At 57.9% G+C, this 11,563-nt stretch overlaps 1 protein-coding gene across 3 annotated transcripts in view; it reads left to right on the top strand.

Moving 5' to 3' along the window:
* The window catches only part of LOC120584721 (uncharacterized), a 26,841-nt gene extending 22,043 nt beyond the window's left edge, over window positions 1-4,798 (top strand). For 2 of the 3 annotated variants that reach the window (XR_005648115.1, XR_005648114.1), the window contains exon 6: window positions 399-712. The gene's annotated coding sequence lies outside the window, so the exon portion shown is untranslated. Of the gene's footprint in view, window positions 1-398; window positions 713-1,945 lie in introns of those variants that run through there. The other variant, XR_005648116.1, reaches the window with a different exon arrangement.
* Window positions 4,799-11,563: the final 6,765 nt, after the last annotated feature.

Raw genomic sequence — 11,563 nt, 5'->3', positions numbered from 1 at the left:
CTCCATCCCTGCATCCCTCCAACCTCCATCCCTCCATCCTCCATCCTGCATCCTCCATCTTTGCATCTCTCCTCCCTTCATCCCTGCATCTCTCCACTTCTCCATCCTTTCTTCCAAGTAACAGTGAAGTCCTAGCTTCGGGCAGGCCCTGTGCTGGGCTCTGGGTGAAGGGGAGGAGCTGGTTCCTGTCTCCAAGGACCCCGACCCACTGAGCGCACCTCCTGGTCAGGTGTGGGGGTGCATGGCCCCTCTTAGGGCTTTATCTGTGACCGTTATGCAAACATCCAGGTGAAGTCACCTGTCAGTTTTTAAGATTCGGGGAGTGCGAATATGTCCTTGTTTTTCAATCACCAACAGAATCCTGCAGTTAATACGGTAACTTTCGACTCTCTCTGCAGTGTTTAGTGAGGGTGCGGGCAAGCCAGACCCGGAGAAATCCAAGCATCTGGCTACAACTGCCTTTCGCCTCGTGGCTTTGTCCCTCTGGGCTGTGATGACACAGCCGCTGAGACCCACCGAGACGCGAGTAGAAATCACCCTCCTGGGCTTTTCTTCTGCCAGAGTTTCTGGATGATTCTGAAACACCTGACGAAGTCTGTGGCCAAGGGCCGCCAGCCTTGACAGTGTCTAGGTTGATACCATTTGGGGATTATCTAGGCTAAATTATATGTTTGATCGGCTAATCTCATTAGCAACATTTGTGAAAAATGAAGGTTTTTTTTTGTTTGTTTGTTTGTTTTGGGGGCTGCAATGGAATTTTCTAGAATGAAATTTACCAGGAAAGGAGCTTTGCTGTTCCCATCATGGGGCCTTCCAACCTGACGGGCGAACTCCTCGGCAGCTGCGTCCCAGGGGTGGCTTGGAGATGTCCCATTGCGTCCCTGGGGGGGTGAGCGTTCACCGTGCCTCTGTTCCGACATAGTTAGGTTCGTAAGTGCCGCTCAGAAGCTGGCCCTGTCGACAGGAGTTGGCAAGGGCTTGGGAGACATAGATTTCAGCTTCCAGATTCTAGAACCGAATGCAGCATGGAAGGGACCAAGGACTGCCGGGGGCCCGGAAGCGCGGTGCTGGCCAGTGTGGCCCACCAAGGCCGCCTGGCTGTGTCCCATGCGGGCCCCCTTCGTGGAGAAGGTGGGGAGGCAGGAGTGTGGCAGATTGCTCTGGGACAATGGGGCCCTCTCTCGTCGGGTGGGCTGCTGGGCCCCAAACAATGGGCCTGGGCCAGCCCCTCTCCTGCTGCCCACGGCCTGAGACAGATGCCCGGGAGCCCCCTGCGAGTGCCCTGGAGGTGACCTCTGGGGCTGCCCTGTCACTCCGCGGAAGAGCCCCAGAGAGGGAAGGAGGCGAACAATGGGGACCTCATGCCAGGCGCCCGACCCGCGCCTCGGGCTCGGGGCTCCCTGGGGTGAGCACAGCCTGGCAGGTGCTGCTATTGTGCTGGGCACGGGGCCTCCCCGGGGGTCCCCAGCCCGGCGGCGGGAGAGGCTGGGGGCTGGGGAGACCCAAGGAGCTGGCTTTGCTGGCCCCGGTCGGCCCCGACGGCCCCGGCCCAGCCCCCTCACTCGGCCTCTAAAAATGTAATTCGGAAAAGCAGTGGCCGTTGACTCGTCTCAGACAGCTCTGGGTGTCGGATTTTATGACCAGACCCGCTGGACGAAAAGCGGGGCTTCGATGTGAGGTTCTTCCTCGGCTTGGGGCACAGGCGGGATGCGTGGTAGCCCGGAGTGTTCTTTCTCTGCCGAAAGTCTTGCCCTGGGTGACAACCTGTGGCGTATGCAGAAGGCAGCTGATGAGGAGTAGCGTGCGTGCGTGCGTGGGTGGGTGTGCAAACACGTGTGCGTACGTGTGCGTCCTGTGCTGGCAACTTTGGTCTCCACGATTATTCATGGCAGCTTTATTTGTCATGGCCCTCGAAACTGGAAGCAACAGAAATGTTTTTCAACAGGTGAAAGAGTTAAACCAAATGATTTGGGGTCAGTCTGCTCCAGCTGCCGGAACGCGGTGACACCACAGCCTGGGGGGCTCCAATGACAGCAGGTCACCTCCCAGCTCCCGAGGCCGGAACCCCAAAGGCAAGATGTTGGCAGGGCTGGTGTCTCCTGAGGTCTCACTCCCCGACCTGCAGATGGCTTTCCTCTCCCCGAGTCCCCACGCGGCCCCTCTTCTGTGCACACGTAGCCCTGGTGTAATTTTTTGTGTGTCCAAATTTCTCTTCTTATAAAGACACAAGTCGGACTGGGCCAAGGCCCACCCAACAGCCTCGTTTTAACTCAGGCATCTCCATGAAGGCCTTGTCTCCAACACAGCCACATTCCAGGGTCCTGGGGGTCAGCCCTCCGACATACGAACCTTGGGGGGACATGTTCAGCCCACGACATCTCAAGGTGGTGGGCCAAGTGAATAAAACCGACCTCGAAAGGTCCCGTACTGTAGGATTCCATTTCTGGAACATTCCGAGTGACAAAATTCGAGAGCTGGAAAACAGAATAGCGTTTGCCAGGGTGATGGACATGGCCTCAGTGGCCGTCACGATTAAGGGGTGGTATGAGAGAGGTCCTTGTGGTGACGATTCTGTATTCTGATTGCAGTGGATGCTGGGAGTTTGCAAACATTGTTTAGGTGCTCATGGGAGGAGGCACCATGATCTGACTTTATAGATGGGGAGACGGAGCCTCTGAAAGGCACGTCTTGACCGACCAGACTCTTCAAACCCCTCAAGCCCCAAGTCAGATCTGCGGGACTTCACAGCTGGTGTCTCCTGCCTACTCACCAGAGGCCATTCCCTTCCCCACCCTGCTGGCTCCGTGATCCAGGAATGTGGCTCAGCCGTACACTTGTACCCTGCAGAGGTCACCTAACAGATCGGGTGGACCAGGCTGGGGAGGCCCTGGAGTTGGTCGCTATGGCCAGGAAATCTGGATGTGGCCTGACTCATGAGGCAGCTCTCTGCGGGCTCTGAGCATGCATGCCTTCACACCCCAGTTTTGGGGTGCTGGCCTGAGCCCCTTGCTGAGCCCACCAGGTGTTTCAAGGGTGACTGGCCTGAGGGCATGAACCACTGCGGGGCTCACCTATCACCTGCGTGTGGTGGAACCAGCCATGGCCCCAAATCCCATGAGAAATGACCCTGGTCAGCAGCAAGAGGCCCCTTTGGATTTGGAGTCACAGGAAATTAAGATTTTGGAGCAGGAAGGGCCAGTAGACACGGAGACCTGAAGAGGGGGGCTTGTCGGAGACGGGGAAGAGCTGGGAGGGAGGGCCTGGCCCGGGGTGCGCAGGCCGCTGCTCTCTGGTGCCCGGGGTTAGCATGGGGACAGCATGGCTTTGCTCCTGGGTGATGCTTGACGAGACTCTAGGAACTTCTGCTGAGCTCACTTAGCATCTCAGTGACACCCTGGGGTGGGCAGCACAGAGGTGTTTAGCCATTTTACAGATGGTGAGACTGAGGTCCAGGGGGAGACTCGCTCACGGCCGCACACGAGTCAGGGGCCGAGCTGGGGTCCAGGGCCTTTTAGGACCGTCGCCCTCGGTCCGGGCGGGCTAGGGGGTCAGCTGGGCCAGAATGGGTCTCGGATGCTGGGAGGGGAGCGCCCGGCTTGTCAGGGGGGCTGGACCCGTCCCTCTCTGGCCTGGGTCCCTGGAGACCCGCACTCGTGCTGCGGGTGGGGGGAGGAAGGCAGCTCGGCATCCTTCTCTGCCCTTTGCCAGCGGAGGCCGGGGAGGGCAGGACCCCCAGGCACCTGCTGGATGACAGCGGCCACACTGACTTCCGGTGGCGAATTGTCTCGCCTAGCTTGCTGGGGCAGAAACGGTCAGGATTCAGGTCTCAGCGTCCAGTCCTAGCGCCACGGGTCAGTGACTCAGTTTCCCCAAACCGCAGCTTCCTCATCTGAAAGAGGGGGCGATGACGAAAGCTTCCGCGAGTGAGTTCACGCTGGAAACGCTTTCGCCCTGCGGCTGGCACGGGCGTGTGATGGCATCAGCTCTTCTCAGAAGAATGATGGGACCACGTTGCCGCGTGGGGAAAGCTGCCTGGAACGGGGTGGAGGAGCCCCCCTTTCAGCACGACGATGTGGGGGCGGACGGGCCCATGGTGCGGAGCAGCAGAGGGGTCCGCACGCGAGTGGGGGCTGCCGGGCTTTTTCCCACGCGTCCCCCTCTGGTGCGGCTGGGGCCGGATCTGGGGCCCGATGGGTTGAGGGTCGGGTGAGGACTGGCTGGCTGGGGGGGACCTCACTGCCATAAAGGAGGACACTTCCCCAAGCTTGGACGCTGGGTGGCAGAGTGACAAGGACCCCTGGCTCGGCTTCTTCACTGTAGCCGGGAGCACGCGCGTGACCCGCACCTGCGCCCCTCAGCCCTCTGTCAGCAGAGGGGACGCCAGAGGGGCCGGCCTCCCCACGGGCCCGGGAAGGGCCTGGCAGGGTGGCCGGGCTGCAGCGTGACTGGGGCAGGACGGTGGGTCCATCCGCCTTGTGGTCTGTCCGGGCTGGGCCGGCACCGACCAGCCGGCCCTGGACACGTGGGCCGCTCCGTGGGCGGTCCCGCTCTGCGAGACGTTTGTGCCCCTCCCGCCCCAGGCCTCCTATGACAAGTGGGCTTTCAGCAGATATGACAGCCACCGGCGGGGGTCCCTGGCCCCGGTCCACATCTCCACACTTGACTTGCTCAGAGTTCACTGGCCCGAAATAATGTCCCCAGTGCGAGTCGGGGAGGACGGGACATTCGGAGTGGACGGTTTGGTGTTTTTTTTTCTTTCTTTTTAATACATTAAACATGCATTACTGGATTTCTACCCGGTTCCTCTGACAGCTGTGGAAAAATAAAGAAAAATCAGTTTGAACTTAAAAAGCCGGGGCTTAATTTATGTCCTGCACCTTTGTCTGCCTGGTTCTTTTTCCTCTTCCGAGGGAAGGGCCCCAGGGAGCGGGACAGAGGCTCTGCCACCCCACGTGGCCCCGTGGTGCCCCGGCCTTAATGGGGACGCCCAGTGGCCGGCACGGAGGGGAGTTTTCAGATGGAAATGCAGGAAACAATGCAATCATCTGTCTCGCAATCTGTTTTGAAGGGGGACGAGAGCGCAGGCGGGGTGGGCGCTCGCCGACGGGAGGGGGCTGCATTCAGAGCGTTTTGTAGGAAGACAGCTGTCATGAATACTGATGCGCGAGCGGGTCTGCGAGAGTTTTCAAATTTTTCTGAGTTGTAAAGACAAAGTGTTTTATTAACACAGGGAAACACATGTTGGTGGGAGGGGTTTTTAGTTCATTCCGCTTTCTGCAACGCCCTGCGTTTCTTTCCTTCCTTCCTTTCTTCCTTCCTTTCTTTCTTTCTTTCTTTCTTTCTTTCTTTCTTTCTTTCTTTCTTTCTTTTCTTTCTTTCTTTTCTTTCTTTCTTTCTCTTTCTTTCTTTCTTTCTTTCATATACTCTTTCTTTCTTTCTTTCTTTTCTCTCTCTCTCTCTCTCTCTCCTCTCTCTCTCCTCTTTCTTTCCTGCTCTCTTTCCTCTCACCCTCACACTCCACCCCCACTACCTTTATTATTTTGGTCAGGTCATTTCTATAACAGAAAGGTCCCAGCTTTTCCCTGCCCACTCGAGGAGAGGCTGGGAAAAGGTGGCATGAGCCCCAAGCTGGTGAGTCTCTGGAAATCCAGGCAAGAGAGAGGGCTGTTTCCTCGGCCTGTCACGGGGGTTGGGGACACGCAAAACATTTCCTTTATGCCCCTTCTTGGTCCAATGTACCTGTCAAAGAAGGGGCCAGCTTTTCTGGAGCATTGGGCCTCCAGCTGAACCTCACAGTGTTTCCGAGTCTGGGGGCAAAAGAGGCATTTTTTCATGCCACAAACATTTATTAAGCACCAACTGCATGCCAGGGGCTGGGAAAACAGAGGGTCAGGCACGCTACCTGTCCTGTTGGTCTGAGGGGCGGGGCAGCAGGTCAGAGGAATAAGGACGAGGTTACGACCCACTGGGAGAGCTTCCTGCCCTGAGCTCCCTCAGAACTGGGGGGGCTGTGCCCGCGAGGAGGATGCCGCGCCTGGTCTTGAAGCTTCTTATCAAAGGCAGAACACCTGGCACCTCCTGCCTCCCCCAGGACGTTGCTGGGACAGGCAAGGAAACTGCGCCCCAGAGGCACGGAGTGACAGGCCCAAGAGGTACGGCCAGTCCCGAGCCTTGGCCCTGGGAGCCCAAGTTCAGCCCATGGTCACCCCACGCTTCCTGGTGCAGCGTAGTCTGCCAAGGTCATCAGACCAGGCTGCCCATGGGGACACCTAGCCGGCACCTGCTCAGGCAGCACCCACGGGAGCCCTGCGTGTGTGTGTGTGTGGGGGGAGCTGCTGTGATGCATACGCTACTTACAGGAAACAGAGAAGTGACGTAAGTGGCCCGTGGCCACACAGCTCATACCTGCTGAGGCCCCTTTGAGGTCAGCAATTTTTTTTGTAACCGTGTTAAAATATAATATAACCTAGTATTTCTCGTACAACTCGGTGGCATCAAATACATTCACGATGTCGTGTAACCGTCATCACTATCTGCACTTGAACTTTTCATCGTCCTCCACAAGGACGCTGTACCCATAAACCAGCTACCCCCAGCCCCGGTAGCCCCCATAAGACTTTCTGTCTCTATGAATCTGACTCCCCTCGGGACCTCCTGTAGGTGGAACCACACGGGATTCGTCCTTTTGTGTCCTTGAGGCCCACCCATGCGGTAGCAGGCGTCAGAATGTTTTTCCTTTTTAAGGCCCAATAGTATTCCATTGTATTCAAGTGCCACGTTTTATTCATCTGTTGATGGCAGAGTCTTTTTTTTTTTTAAATTATGCTCTTCTCCAGACACATGTCTGGGTGGACCATGCTGGAACCCCTGGCAGAGCCATGGGAGGCGGGGGCCTCGACTGCGCACGCTGTGCTCAGACTCTGCCCGAGGCCCTGCTATGCTTAGTGGGGTGGGAGGCATTAATGAGGTGGTCCAACTAGGTCTCAATGGAATGTCCCAAAACGTGGCTTTGGCCTCTGCACACACAGGCCCTCTTCCAGAGCCTGGGTGGGAGTTCAATTGAGCAGGCCCTCAAGTCCCTAAAATTCAGGGGGATGAAGTGACGGTGCACCAACACGCTTATCAAGCCAAATGATGAATTCTTCTCTTTGTATGTCTACCCAGTTCTTTGCACCAGAGCCTTGGCTCAGAGCACCTCCCTGCCCTGGCCCCAGGGTCCCCCTGAGCCTCCCACCACATGGCTGGCTGTGAGGACCATGGGGGCTGAGGGCATAATGGCCCTAAGGGTCTGGGGACTGCCTGAGCATCTGCTCCCGCCATGCCCAGCCCCCCCTTTCTTTCAGGGGCAGGCGTTGCTCTTCCAATCGTCATGGGAGCAATGAAAACCCACTGTGCTCAGGCCTGCAGGCTTGAGACATGGGCCTCAGCCTGCATTATTCAGGGGCGGCTTCCCAGCTTCTGTAGGCTGTCCCTCCATCTCGACCCACCACGACCTCATGCACGCCTCCCTAGCTCACTGTAGGCTACCACCCTGATTCCTTTCCCTCCTACCTCCCAGGGGGATGATCCGTTGGCCTGAGCTGGTGAGGCGCCTGCGAGTTGATCCTCAACCCTCCTCCTCGGTGGCCTGAATGGCTGCTATCCAGGTGGGCTTCTTGGAGGCGGCCCCCTTCTCTGGGCTTGGAAGAAAGGGGAGGAGACAGAAGACAGCGAGGGCACAGAGCGCGCCCACTCCGGCCCATTCCGAGCCTGGGCGCCTACGCGTCACAGGCCAGGACCCGTGCCCAGGGGGCCGGCGGCGCCACGGGGCCAGGGGTCTAAGCTTCACTGCCCCCTGACCAGCTGCGTGACCCTTGCGAACATCGGCGTCTTCCCCTCTCTGAGCTCAGTCCCCTCATCCGTAAAACGGGCCTGACGAGCGCTCTGTGAGCATAGAGGCACGGAGGTGGCTCCCGTGCCCGGCGCGGAGGGAGGGTGCCGGCCGCTGGAGCACCTCGGGGGGCCGTCCGCGGCTGCAGGACGCTTAGCTGGAGCTCAGGAAATGCGCGGGGCGGGGCCCCACGGAGCGGAGCTTGGCTCGGAGGCGTCTCCCCAAGACGGGTCCCCCTCGTCTCGCCACATGCTTCCTCCTCGACCCTCAGATGTGGCTCCCGCACCCCCTCCTCTGGGAAGCCCTCCCTGACCTCCTGCCCAGGACAGACCCTCATCCTGCGGTCCACACAGGCCCATCTCCCACCTGCTGCCACTCCCTCACTTGACACCCGTCCTCCTCGTGTCCCCAGCTGCCCTATGGTGATGGAATTGTCAACCACGTAGAGGAGAGGAGTCATGAGCAACATTCGTACGGCCGGGCAGGGCCACGCTGTGGCTGGAGCTGATCACCTGAGACTCGTCTGTTAACGGCTGGGCGCATGTGGCCTCTGGGGACCAGTTTGGGAAGCGTGCTGAGGGTCTGGGGTTCTCAGGGCCCAGGCCTGGTGGGACCAGGGTGACCGGGGGAGGGCTGCTGCCCTCGGTGTCCCCTTCCGTCAACCAGGGCGTTCCCCGTGGGGCCTTCCAGCACTGACGTTGAGTTCACTGCTCCAGGGGTGGGGCGACGTGGGGTGCTGGGTGGGGTGCTGCGTGCAGACAGGCCAGGCCGTATGGGGGGGGGGCAACATCAGCGTCTGAGGGGAAGCTGGGGCCACCTGTGTCCCATGCCTGCCCCACACAGCGGGGAGTCCCCCCACTGCTGCCAGGACTCGCTTCCTGAATGTAAGCCCATGTCTGCTCCCTGCGGCTCCCACCACCGTCTCTCAGACCGGGGGAGCCATGCGCCCCCCGGGACAGGCACAGCCCACGGCCTCCTGGAATGCAGAGCACCCGGGCCCCCTCCGAGCCCAGTCTCTGTGCCTAAAAGTGGCGTGTGTGGCTGGGCCAATGACCGGCCTCGGTCCATGCTGAGGATGCATGTAGGCAAAGTGCTCCCCAGATCGGGGTCCGCGTTAGGCCCCCCCGTCTCACCAACCCGCTGTTCTCCTTCCTTTTCATCTTTGCCAGTTTGGTAGGTGCAAAATGATATTGTTGTCTAGGCTTTGAGTCACATTTCTTTGATTTTTGGTAAAACTGAACATTGTGCTACCTGAGCTTACAGACCGAACTTTCCTCCTGGGAATCTCCCAGTCGGATCTTGGGCCCATTTTTCTATGATCGTGTTTTTCTTTCTTATTGATTTATCAAAGCTCTTTGCATATTAAGGATATGAGAAAGGCCAGAACTGATCCGTGGACGACATTTCTCTTTTCTGGAGAGGGCAGAGAGAATTCCCACCCCTTTCTCAAAGTCAGATGACGTTTGAAATTCTCATTGCCTATTTGTCCCCACTCAGTTTTACATGTTTTTTTTTTCCATTTTGCAATTTGCATTTTGCAGCTATCTGGAAATAGACACCCCTGGGGGGCTGGATAAAGCCCTAAAGAGAACTTGATCTTAGGGGAAAGTACCCCAACGGGTCCTCAGGCTTTGTGGGTCCCAATGTGCAAAAGGGATGTGTGAGTTCACGTTCTCTGTGCTCTCTAGGTCCCGCCGATCAGAGGGTAGGGCTGAGTCACAACCGCCCCCTCCCCGCACGGCCCCTGGCCCCGACCAAACACGCAGCCACTTCTCTGGGGACAAACTTTTCAAACAAAGTTTGCCAAATAAGCACATTTTTTTTTTCCCTCCAGGGCAGATGCAAACGGTCTTTTCAAATCGGTTTGGAAGAAAATAAATGAGCCCACGCTGGGGCTTCAATAAATCTTTGCGTAGCCACAAGGGTGAGTTTTGGGCCCGATGAAGGGCCCAGTGTGTGGCTTATGAATGACACGCAGTGAAGGCTCCCCACCCCGTCTGCCTCTCCCCCTCCTCCGTGCCCGGCCCGATTTCAAGTTGGACGTTAATGTTTTAAGACAAAGAGATCTTTGGGCATCGCTCCCCTTCCCGGAGGAAGTCTCCCGGTGCAATGTCTGTCGTGGCTGTGCTCCGTGGGTGACGAAGGTCCGTGTCTCTGAGCCAGGGCCTGTCTCCAAAAGATGAGCCACGCTGACCTTCCACCCAGCAGCTCCAGGAACCCCAAGGGGACTATCTCGCTCTGCCTCCTCACGGGGTACCGGAGTGCGTAGCAACAGGGCCGGGCTCACGCGGGCGTGCCGCCTGGCTGGTCTCTTCACGCTGTCCTCATCCACAGGCCACGTGGCGGCCGGCGGTGGGAAGGTGTGAGAGGCTCTGAGCCTCTTCCCAGGGTCAAGTCCAAACCGTCCACCCAGCAGCCTGGCAGCTGCCTCCGCTTTCTTCTCCTGCTCTTACCTGAGGTCGGCTCTGCACCTGCCGCCTGACCAGGAGGGGTCCTTTCCTGGTTCCATGACACACAGAGCAGGACACTTGCCCGTCCCTCCTGGGTGTCTGTACTGGGTTGAATTGCATCCCTCCAAAATTCGTATCTACCCAAAACCTCGGAATGTGAACTCGCTCGGAAATGGGGTCTTGTGGATGCAGTCGAAGCAAGGATCTGGAGGTGAGATCATTCTGGATTAAGACAGGTCCTTATCAACGACCAGAGACAGAGACACAGGAGAGGGGCCGTGTGAAGTTGGAAGCAGCGGCTGGAGGGGTGTGGCCACAAGCCGAGGACCCCCTGGAGCCCCAGAAGGGACAGTGGCAGGAAGGACCCTCCCTGAGAGCCACTGGAGGGAGCACGGCCTTGTGACACCTTGATTTTGGACTTCTGGCTCCAGGACCATGAGAGAGTACATTTCTGTTGCTTTAAGTCCCCAAGTGTGTGGTGATTTGTTACAGCCACCCCAGGATACTCGATGGGACTAAAAAGTCCTTTTCGAAGGAAGCAGGTGACATCTCAGTTTGTGGGTTCCCCTCTCCGAGCAGTGTAGCCGTCCAGGGCCCTCGTCTGTGGCTCCAACCTAGGAGAGAGGGGCTGCCGTCATCCTTTCACAGACGGGGAAACTGAGGCTCAGAGAGGCAGGCACGTAACCACGGCTACAGAGTATGGCCACCGGGTTGGCTCCAGCTCATAGCCTCTGTCCTTGTGACTTTCCCCAGGCCCTAGAGTGACACGAACTCCCATCATCTGGTTTTGTGGCTGCAAACAGGTCTTGTACCTGCACCACCCCCGGAGTGGGGACTCGGGCTTTCCTGCTGCTGGAATGTTCTCCCAGAAGCATCAGAATTCACTGAATGAATGAATACCCGGCTGTGAAGGAATGAAGGCCGTTGGACAAATTCTAGGGGTAGCAATCGCTTGTACATGGTCATTTTTCCTTCTAGGCTTCGGCACGTGACTGTACTTAAAAAACTTGAGACCAACCTGCATGTACGGTAAAAATGGCACGACCGCCATGTCCCCATGAACTTGACCTCCTCCTGGAAATGCGGCTTCTGATAGATGGATTTCGTTCCATGAGCAGGACTTGGACACTTGGCTTGAGGAGACGGACCCTGGCCTAGGACTGCGGTGGTGCGGGGTGGGCACGGGGTTTGGGGGCCCAGTTGCAAGAAGCTTTGAATGTCCAGGGGAGGCCTTCAGATGTTG

The sequence above is a fragment of the Pteropus medius genome, unplaced genomic scaffold (genome assembly GCF_902729225.1).
Source record: "Pteropus medius unplaced genomic scaffold, Ma_sr-lr_union100, whole genome shotgun sequence".
Classification (NCBI taxonomy): Eukaryota; Metazoa; Chordata; class Mammalia; order Chiroptera; family Pteropodidae; genus Pteropus; species Pteropus medius.
Note: the sequence above shows the minus strand (reverse complement) of the source record. Positions and strands in the feature narration are given on the sequence as shown.